Source organism: Orycteropus afer, unplaced genomic scaffold, assembly GCF_000298275.1.
Source record: "Orycteropus afer afer isolate SDZICR_OR568_19922 unplaced genomic scaffold, OryAfe1.0 scaffold00259, whole genome shotgun sequence".
NCBI classification, from domain to species: domain Eukaryota; kingdom Metazoa; phylum Chordata; class Mammalia; order Tubulidentata; family Orycteropodidae; genus Orycteropus; species Orycteropus afer.
In genome coordinates, this window is record NW_006921846.1 from 2006981 (window position 1) to 2018745 (window position 11765).

Here is an 11765-nt window from a genome sequence, read left to right on the forward strand (position 1 = left end):
GCTCAAAACATTTAGTAATGGTAGCCAGGTACCATCTCGTTCTTCTGGTCTCATGGCAAAGGAGGCAGTTATTGATGGATACAGTTAGCCACACATTCCATATCCTCCTCCTATTCCTGACTCTCCTTCTTCCTCTGTTGCACCAGGTGAATAGAGACGAGTTGCTATGACATTGGTCTGTTTTGGTACATTCACCTTTTGAAGCCCTACTTGTCCTTAAAGACCCAGTTCAAATTCTAATTTTATTATGAAGTCTTTCCACATTCCCCAGTTTAAGGGATCTCATGTTCCCTTAAACTCCCATAGCATCTTGTGCCCTTCTGAAGCAGTGCAGGTGATACAAAAATCGAATAATGCTGGGTTTCAAATCTGCACTTAACACAAACTAGTTAATCTTTGGCAACTGAGAGTATTAATTTCCTATCGCTGCTATTGAAATTAGCACAAAATTAGTGGCTTAAAACAACACACATATTTTACCTTACAGTTCCTTGGGTTAGAAATCCTACATTTCTCATTGATTAAAACAAAGGTGTCAGCAGTGCTGTATTTTTTTTTTCTTTCTGGAGGCTCTAGGGGAGAATCTGTTTCCCTTCCTTTTCCTTCTTCTAGAGGCCACCCATATTCCTTGGCTCATGGCCCCCTTCCTCCATCTGCATGCCCAGCAATGGCAGGTTGAGCCTTTCTTACATAGTGTCACTCTAACCTTTTCTTCTACTTCCCTCTTCCTCATTTGAGGACAATTATGATTACATTGGGCTCACCTGGATAATACAAGATAATCTCCATATTTTAAGGTCAGTTGATTAGCAAAAATAATTCCATCTGCAACACTTACAGTATACCACCCACTCCTGGTTTTATTTCTATATCACAGGTTGCTCCTGCTATGTTTTTCTTGCTAGTTCCTCTCATTTACCCTGTGCTGTCAACATTGAGGTGTCCACATGCTCAGTTCTTAGATCTTTTATCCTCTTTGTCTTCATTCCTTAGTGATATAATCCAGAGTCATAGCTTTAACCAAAAATTACCAAACTCAGTGCCATCGAGTCAGATCCAATGCATAGCGACCTCTCCTTGGGTTTCTGAGGCGGTATCTCTAAAGCAGTAGATTGCCCAGTCTTCCTTCTGAGGAGTGGCTGCTGGGTTTGAACTGCCAGCCTTCTGGTTAGCAGTCAAATACCTTAGGCACTATATCACCAGAGCTCCTGATCGTAGCTTTAGCTCTCATTTATATATGTTGAAAAATCCTAAATTCTATCTCCTTCCCACACATCTCCACAGAACTCCAAACTTAAATTTGCAATGGCCTACTCAGTGCCTCCACTTGTATGGCTAATACATCTCAAAATCGATATGTCAGAAACTGAACTCTTGATCTCCCTCATCCCAGCTCTACTTTTCTGAGAGTTTTTTTTTTTTTTTCTATCTCAGCCAATGACAACTTCATTCTTCCAGCCATTAAATTGTGACCTCTTTTTCTCACTAACAATTCACATCCAATCCATTGAAAATCATGATGACTGTTCCCTTAAAATACACCCAGAATCTAATCCCTTCTCACTACCTCCACTCTAATTTCATGGTTCGCCATTTCTTGGCTGAGTTATAATACTGGCCTTTTAGCTGGTCTATCCTCATACAGTCTATTCTTCACATAGATTCCAGAGTGATCATTTAAAAATGTTAAATCAAATCATGTCACTTCTCACAATCTTCCAGTAGATCCCTATATTTTTCAGAGTAAATGGGCTATAAAGCCTTACATGCTTCTCTCCACTTCCAACTTCATTACTTCTGCAATTGCATACTCTCTTCCTTCCCTACTCTATCCCAGCCATTCTGGCCTCTATGCTGTTCTTTGAGCACTCCAGACACATGTTTTCTTCAGGACTTTTGTATTTTCTCTTCCCTCTGCTTGGAAAACTCTTCCCTCTAGATACCTACATGGCTTGTTCTCCCCCACGCTTTCTAAACTCTTGCTCAAATGCCATCTAACCACCTTAATAGAAATTTCATCCCTTGCTTTCTTTCTCTCTCCCTTTCCCCTGCTTTACTTATCTGAGATGAGATGGTATCTCATTTATTCAATAAACATTTTGTGCACATTTCCATTTTGCAAGCACTGTGTTAAGTGCCAGGATCTAGTAATAACCCAATTCATATATATTTACTCCTTACCCTTGATGAACTTCTAGTTTAGTGAGAGAGTCAGACAAACAAATGGACAATTACGTTCGATTATGGTAAGTACTGAAGATAGAAATTGTAGGATTGTATGAAACATAAACCATAGATTGCTAGAAGAAAGAACAAATCTGTCCTGGACGAAGTGCAGTGGGAATGCTTCTTAGAAGTGAGAATGGCCAGACCTCGTCTTACCTACTTTGGTCATGTGGTCAGAAGGGACCATTCCATGGATAAGGATATCACACTTGGTAAAGTGGAGGGTCAGCAAAAAAGAGGAAGGCCCTCAATGAGATGGATTGACACAGTGGCTACAATAATGGGCTCAAGCATAGCAAGGATTGTGAAGATGGTGCAGGACAGGGCATTGTTTCATTCTGTTGTACACAGTGTCTCTATGAGTCAGAATAGACTCAACAGCATCTAACAACAGCCTAACAAATGAGACATAATAGAGTCACCTCACTTTAGGCTTGTGGTATTAGGGAAGGCTTCCTGGAAGAGATGGCATCTAACCTGATAATTGAAGGTAGGTATTAGTCAGATTAATGGAATGTCTTTAGGGGTGAGAAGGTGAGGAAGAAAGCACGGTATGACCCTAAGCCTAGAGTGTGAGAGCTGTGTGTGGCTGGACCCCATACATGAAATGGCAGGAATGTGAGGGAAGAGTCTTAAGCGAGTAGAGGAGTCTAGATTATGAAGAATTTTGCATGCATTTAAAGGAATTTGAACTTTATCTAGAGGGCAATGGAAAGTCATTGAAAAATTCTTCTAATACACAAAAGTGATAAAGTAGGAGCTTATTACAATGGTTTAGAAGAAAGACAAAATTTCATGAGGAAGAGTTGGAACAATTACATAGAAGGTGTTGAGAGTATCAGGCTGGAGCCCTGGTGGGGAAGTGGTTAAGTGCTCACCTGCTAACTGAAAGATTGGCAGTTCCAACCCACCAGCTGCTCCACAGGAGAAAGATGTGGGTCTGCTTTTGTAAAGATTTATAGCCTTGGAAACTCTATGGGCCAATTGTACTCTGTCCTATCTCAAATTCATGAAGTGTTCCATATTTTTTATGGGAGCTCTGGTAGCATAGTGCCTAAGGCATTTGACTGCTAACCAGAAGGCTGGCAGTTCAAACCCACCAGCCACTCCTTGGAAGGAAGTTTGGGCAATCTACTTCCCTAGTGATACTGCCTTGGAAACCCATGGAGGTGTCAGTATGAGTCAGATCCAATTCGACAGCAGTGGGTTTTTTTGTGTCAGGATTGGTTTGACTTGATGGCAATAGGTTTTGTTTTTGGTTTGAGGGTGTCAGGAATGATTTTGAGGGTACTAAAATACATTGGCTAGGGGGCTGATTGCTACAATCTCTAAGACTCAGAAATTCCATGATTGTATGATGAAGACTTTTTGCAGGTACTTGCTGGTTAAAAAAAAAGGAAAGAAAGAAAGAAAGAAAGAAAAAATCCTCAACTTCCTTCAATGTGGAGAAAAAGCATGTAGAGAATCCCTGATGGAACTGTGGGAAGGTTTGTCTTTGTATATGTATGTGGTTATTGCTTTAGCTCCTGTAGCAAAAGCAGTATCAAGTCCCTACTGTACAGAACAGTTACGTACTTGACGAGTAACTGACAGGTTGGTGGTTTGAACCCATCCAGAAGTGCCTCTGAAGAAAGGCCTGGCAATCTGCTTCTGAAAGGTCACAGCCTTGAAAACCCTATGGAGCAGTACTACTCTTCACACATGGGGTTGCCATTAGTCAGAAATGACTGGACAACAGCTAACAACAAGGACATTGTCCAGAGCAAGTGAATTATATTCTCCTCGTGCTTGATTATCATTGAGTTCCAACTTCAGGCCTCTTAATCATATTACGAACACAGTAGAGATACTCCAACGTTCCTGAGAAGTCTGGACCATCTTTAGGGAATATCAAGGATATTTTTTATGAAGAACTATTTTGCCAGCTTCTGTAAAAAAGATGATTATTTATGGAAATGGCTACACAACTGCATCCTACTTTAATAAGCCTGATTAAAAATCAAACAAACAAACAAAAACATTGCTGTCGAGTCAATTCTGACTCATAGCAACCCTATAGGATAGGGTAGAACTGCCCTATAGGGTTTCCAATGCTGTGAATCTTTATGCAAGCAGACTGTCTCATCTTTCTCCCATGGAGTGGCTGGTGGGTTCCAACCTCTGACACTTCTGTTAACAGCATAGCACTTAACCATTGTGCCACCAGGGTTTCTTCAAGTCTGAATTGACTCAACAGCAGTGGGTTTTAATGAACTTCATAGGACATTGAAATTGTTATACTGTATTCAGGCCTTATTAAAATGGAAGCCTGTTGTTACAATGCGCATAACTGGTGTTCTTGGTTGTTTACAGATTTTCTACTTATATAAATCAAGTACCCCTGGTTGCACAGTGGTTTAAGAGCTCAGCTGTTAATCAAATGATCTATGGTTCTAACCCACCAGCCTCTCTGCAGGAGAAGGGTGTGACATTCTGCTTCCTTAAAGTAGTATATAGCCTTGGAAACACTATGAGCAGTTCTACTCTGTCCTACAGGTTCTCTATGAATTGGAATTGACTCAATGACAATGGGTTTATATAAAGCAAATATTTGATGTTTACTCTTTGACAACAGTACTGTACTGGAAGGTAATATATGCAAATAGATGTATCTGGTGGTTTCCAGATGAGTCTCATGAGGTCACCTCTCTATTTGGGGCACTGTATGCTTGTTTTCATCTTCCTATGAGATGCAGGATAGAATCTCAATACAATTTGAGGTTTGGTGTAAGTTGTGGAGAGACTTTTGTAGCAGTGACAGTTCTAGCAGGAAATGGGACACGCACTCAGCTTGGATTCTCAATACAATTTAATGAAAAGACTATTTACAGAAATGTGGGCAGAGTTAAGGGAACCAAGAAGGAATGAAAGATTAAATACCCAGGGACTGGTAACAACTGGAAGCAGTTACAATCCGTAGGCCAGTGGGAGCTATGGAAGGGGTTGGAGAACACTAGGCAGGAGCTGGGCTTCCAGAGGAACACAGCACTGCTCATGCATCCCTACAGAGAGCAAGGCAGAGAAAAGAGTTGAATGGATTTCAGAAGGTGGGGCAGGAAGAGAATAACCAGTACATCTGTAAATTTTTTGTCCTTTGGGAAACAATGATTTTTATTATGCTAGACATTCTTTTATTGGGAAACAGGTGCGAGTAAACAAAACTCACTGCCGTCAAGTCCAATCTGACTCATAACGACCCCTCCTTGGGTTTCCGAGGTGGAGCTCTGGTAGCATACTGCCTAAGGCACTTGACTGCTAACCAGAAGGCTGGCAGTTCAAACCCACCAGCCACTCCTCAGAAGAAAGATGGGGCAATCTACTTCCGTAATGACACCGCCTTGGGTTTCAAGGAGGGGTCGCTATGAGTCTATTCCAACTGGAGGGCACATAACAACAACAACATCTCTACAGAAGTAGATTGCCTAACCTTCCTTCCGCAGGTGCAGGTAGCCAGCTTTAATTGGTGACTTGAGAGTTCACAAATTTGGTGCTTCTCATTGGTTCTTAACCCAGGAATCTTGAAGTCCAAGCCATTTTTCTCCCAAGGATGGTTGATACAAGGAGCCTGGGTAGCACAAATTGTTTGTGCTTGACCACTAACCTGAGGTTGGCAGATTGAACAAACCTGGCAACACCATGAAGCCAGGAAAACACTATGCAGCAGTTCTACTCTGTAACACATGGAGTTTCCATGAGTCAGAATCGACTCCATGGCAATGAGGTGTTTTTTTCTTTTTTCTTTTATGGTTGATACAAGGGCCTCCTAGGTTAGGTAACTGAAGAAGCATGTCCACCATTTATCTATCATCAAAAGCCAGATTATTCAAGCCATGGCAGACAATCTTGTTCCTTTACTAAAGTACAAAACCCTCAGATTCTTATGGATCTCACAACAACTTGTTTTTCACCTCAAACCAAAAGTAGTCAAGAAATGTGGAAACAGCACTCCACTGGCATTGGAAAATCAGTCCACTTCTGTCTAGTTGAGTAATCTTAAAACAAATCATTTTCTTTCTCTGGGGCTCAGTTTCCTCATCTGAAAAATGAGAGGGTTGAATGATTTTAAAGGTCTGAAAGGTCTAACATTTTTTAATTCTGGAAGAGTAATTCCTAACATCAAAGCTACTCTACCAGTGATTCTCAAACCTAGAACTGTTTATTTTGTAGAAAAAATTTAAGACAAAACCGGGGGAAATAATTTATAATCTCACCTTTCCTTTTCCCAAATCATTAAGAAATTTAAGTATTATACAGATATTCAAATGTTGGTGTTATATACAAAGATGTTAGCAAAGGATCAACTTCATCAAGGTTTTTAACTGTCTACTTATAAGGATCCCTGGTGGTGCAATGGTTAAGTGCTTGGCTGCTAATCTAAGGTTTGGTGGTTTGAACCCATTCAGCTACTCCTTTGGGAAAAGATCTGGGGATCTGCTTCTGTAAAGATTACTGCTTAGGAAACCCTATAGGGCAATTTCACTCTGTCACATGGGGTCACTATGAGGTAAAAAATGACTCAATGGCACCTAACTACAATAACACATTAATTTTATAGGAGTGTTGATTTGGGTTGTTTTATAGGTGCATGAAGGATCTCAGCCTATAGGACTGGATAGCATGATTGATTTTTTGAAAGTGGGGTTCCACATGTGCTTTTATAACTTGACTCTTTGGTAAGCAGGATTTATGTATTAATCCTCATTGAAAAGGCCACTGACAGAATGGTGCTGACTTTAAAGAGTTGAAGGACTGTCACGTAAATAAGGCATATGTTAACTCTTGTAGCTCCAGAGGACAGAACTAGGTAGGACCAGAATTGGAAGTGCAAACAGATGAGCACAATGAATATTGCCCTAGAGACAGGGCTGCCATTAAGGATAAAGTATTGCTGGCACCAGTGCTGGTAAGTTTAAATAATTACAGAATGCATCATATCCCAAGTGCTTTCTGCTAATTCTATGTCACCACCCTCAGATCAGAAGGTGTAGACTGAGAGTGTGACTCAATTATTTCATAACCAAGATGGACATAATCTGATCCTAATTAGTCATCTCTAAACTGGGACTTCACCTTAACTTTTTAGCCTTGCATGACAAGTTAAAAAGTCACCGACACAATATTTACATAGACATTTTGATGACTGTTCAAAAGAAATTGTCCCCTTAGTAGTATAGAACCCTTTTCACCCAGGCAGTCTTCAACTATAGGATATATTCTATTTGTTTTCTTGTATTAAGGATCAAAGAAAGAAAATTTCTCTAACATAGGAAGACAGAATTTTTTTTTCTGAACTCCTTCACTGGAAAACTAGCAAATACTTTCCAGATTCTCTCTCTCTCTTTGAACAGATTCCTAACACTGGAAACTAAAGGAACTATCATTTGTTGTTGTGTGCCTTTAAGTCAATTCTACTCGTTGAGACCCTATAGGACAGAGTAGAACTGCCCTAGGGGGGTTCTAAGGCTGTAATCTTTACAGAAGCAGACTGCCCCCATCTTTCTCCCACAGAGAAGCTGGTGGGTCCCAGTGGCCAACCTTTCAGGTAGCAGCCGAGTGCTTAACCACTGCACCACCAGGGCTCCTAACTATCATTTACTAAATGGTATCTCTGTACTGCAGTAGTAGGAGCTGCTAGTTTTATCCTCCTAAAGATCCTCTAATATTAGCATATTCTCATTTTATTGGTGAAGAAACTCAGGATTATAATCAAGAACTAATTGGCCTAAAATTTCACACCCGGTAACTGGGCAATCTACTTCCCTAGTCATACTGCCTTCGAAACCCAAGGAGGGGTCGCTATGAGTTGGGTCCGACTTTACAGCACATAACAACAACAATAACAGCAACTGATATGTGAATCCAGTGTTTCTGATGTCACATTTACTGTTCTCATAATTTATTTGAATTTTCCGGAGACCACATTCAAGCATTTCCTAAACTATCTACCCAAGTTATTTTTCATTTCAGTACTAAAGAATTTAGATTTTTCACTTCTCAGGTCCTATTGGCCTTTAAATTGGAATCAATCTCCAGCCTGGACCAATAATAACAAGCTCAAGAGGGTATATTCAGAGATTCTGCTATCTAGGAAACCCATAAAAAGCAACCAGGAAATCTGGATTTCTGATTTTGTTCAATTGATACTTACAAAGCTCCTGCAGAAGCCAAGAAGCCAAGAAGGCAATGATAATTAGTATCTTAAAAAACAGGTGCATATTAAATATACATTTACAAGGGTGTTCAGCACAATGCCGTTTATGACAGCAGAATTTTGAAAACAATTGATATATTTAACAATGAGTGTTTAGTTAAATTATGCTACATTGATATTATGGAAAATAATTTAGTTATTAAAATGATAATGTAGATTATATTTATTGGCTTGATTAGATTTTTACAGCATATTGAAAAAAATAATAATGTTTTCCACGAAATATATAATTTTAAATCCTAACAAAATAATTATCAAATAATACACAATAATATGTTTAAAAAGGAGAATACAATCCAAACAGGTTAGGTTTATTTAATAAATGCAAGGTTGGTTTAATAATTTTTAAGACAATGAAAGTAATTCATCAATAACAGAATAAAGGATAAATTAATATTTTATCTATCTATCTATGTCATAAAGAGCCCTGATGTCACATTGGTTAAGTGTTTTGCTGCTAACTGAAAGGTCAGTGGTTTGAAACCACCAGTAGCTCTGTGGGATAAAGATGTGACAGTCTGTTCCCTTAAAGATTATAGCCTTGGAAATTATGGGGTAATTCTATTCTGTCTGATAGGGTCAATTAATATATACCAGTTACTATTCAATCTATTCCGACTCAGGACAACTCTAAAATCCAATAGCCATTCAAGATGAAAAAATAAAAATAAAAGAAATTTTTGCAAATTAGAAATAAAGGGGAAAAGCTATAATTTGACAAAAAGTGTGTATTATACTAAGGTTGGGAATGAGACAAAGATGCCCACTATTAATTCTTCCATTCATCACTGTATCTGAGATTCCAGAGGCAGGAAAAAAAATGTGATATAAGAATTGGAAAGCAAGAAATAAAGCTGTCATTATTTACAGATGAGCGATTTTATGTATAGAAAAAGAGAAGAATCTAAATGTAAGTTATTGGAATTAATAAGTGAATTATTGAAGTCATTATGTAGACCAAATACAAAACTGTATTTACTTACGCAAGCAACAACCTTAGAATATGAAAATGTAAGAAGATAATGTTTAACATACCATAAAAATATCAAACACTTAGGAAATATCAAGAGAAATATACACAAGATCAATACACAGAAAATTGTAAAATATTATCCAGAGATGTTTAAAAAAGACCTAAATAAATAGAGGGACATGCCATGCCCATGGTTTGGAAGAATTAATATTTTTAAAGGTATCAATCCCCCTACAAATTGATCTATAAATTTTTTCTCCCTCAGTAGAAACCCAGCAGACTTCTGTGTGTGGAAATTGACATGCTGATTCTAACTTCTTTTAGGGAAATGCAAAGTGCTGAGAATAGTAAAGACAATTACAAAAGAAAAATTAGGTTGGAGGACATCCACTGTTTTATACCAAGACTTACTATAAAGTTACAATAATTAAAGTGGAATAATGCCACAAAATTATATAAATAGAGCAATAGGGGCATAATAGAAAGTTCAGAAACTGATGGGCTCACGTATGATCGTGATTTACGACAATGGTGACACTGTAGTACAACAGGGAAAAATGATCCTGTCACTACATGGGCTGGGTTTGTAATCCATTGAGTACCTGGGGTGGGGGGGAATTTCACAAATCATGGAAGCAGCAGTCAAGAAATCAGATGACATATTGCACTGGGAAAATCTGTTGCAAAAGAACTCTTTGAGTGCTGAAGAGCAAAAATGTCTCTTTGAAGACTAAGGTGTACCTAACCCAAGCCGTGGTATTTTCAATGGCACCATATGCATGTGAAAGCTGGACAATGAATAAGGAAGACCAAAGAAGACATGATGCTTTTGAGTTGTGGTGTTGGCAAAGAATACTGAAATTACCACGGATTGCCAAAAGATCTAACAAACCTGCCTGGAAGAAGTGCAGGTGGAATGCTCCTTGGAAGCAAGAATGGAAGCAAGCCAGACTTCACCTCACCTACTTTGGTCATGTTGTCAGAAGGGACCATTCCCTGGAGAAGGCTATCATGCTTGGTAAAATGGAGGGTCAATGAAGAAGGGGAAGGCCCTCAACAAGATGTATTGACACAGTGGCCGCAACAATAGGCTCAGGTATAGCAAGGATTGTGAGGCTGGCACAGGACCGAGCAGTGTTTGGTTATGTTATACACAGGGTTGCTGTGAGTCGGAGCTGACTTGACAGCATCTAACAACAAGAAATATACAAATCAGTTCCTGATGGGCTAGAGATCTAAATGTGAAAGATAACACAATAAAGTGTCTAGAAGAAAGCATAAAATATCTTACTGATTTGGGGGCAAATGTTTCTTTAAAAGGACACAAAAACACTATTAATGTAAGTTAAAGCTATAAAATCATATATTAAAGTCAAAATTAAGAACTTGTGTTAATCATTAAGGGAGTGAAAAAGCAGGACAGATTGGGAGAAGGTGTTAACAATACATATAAACAACAAAGTCAGCTTAGCCAAAACATGTAAAGAACCCCTACAAATCAATAACAACAGACAGCCTAATAGACACAGTGGCAAACCATTTGACCCGGCACTCCACAAGAGAAGACATCCATTTATCCAATGAACATATGAAAAGCTGCTCAACATCATTACACATCAGGGAATTGCAAATTGAAATCACGATGAAACACAACTACACATCCAGCTGAAATGCTAAAATGAAAAATACAGATAAGAGCAAGTATTGGTGAGGATGTAAAGCAACCAGGACTGTCATAAACTACTTGTTGGAGAGCATATTTACAGAACCACTTTGGACAATTGGCTAGGATAGCCTGTTGCTGTTGTTATTTGCCATCAAGTTGGACCCAACTCATAGTGACCCCTCCTTGGGTTTCTGGGTGGTATCTTGTTGTTGTTGTTGTTATGTGCCGTCGAGTCGGCCCCAGCAATTCCATTCTTAGTTATATAACCAAGACAAATGTAAACATAAATGCACTGAAGATGTGTAAAAGAATGTTGCTAGAAGCAGTACTCATAATAACCAAGAAGAGGAAAAAACTTTAATGCCCACCAAGTATAAAGTGAATAAACAACTTGTATATATATGGAGAGTAATATGGAGAATGATTATTGGTACATGCAACAATTTGGCGAATCTCGTAACATGGAACAAAGGAAACCAGAAAGAAAAAAAAAATATGTATCCTATAATTCCATTTACATGAAATAAAAAAAACATATAAAAGTATTGGATGGTGGCCCCAAATCCATTAAGTGGGGAAGAGAATGTTTGTTTAATAAATGGTGCTGGCAAAACTGGAGATCCATTTGCAGAAAAATGAAACAAGATCTG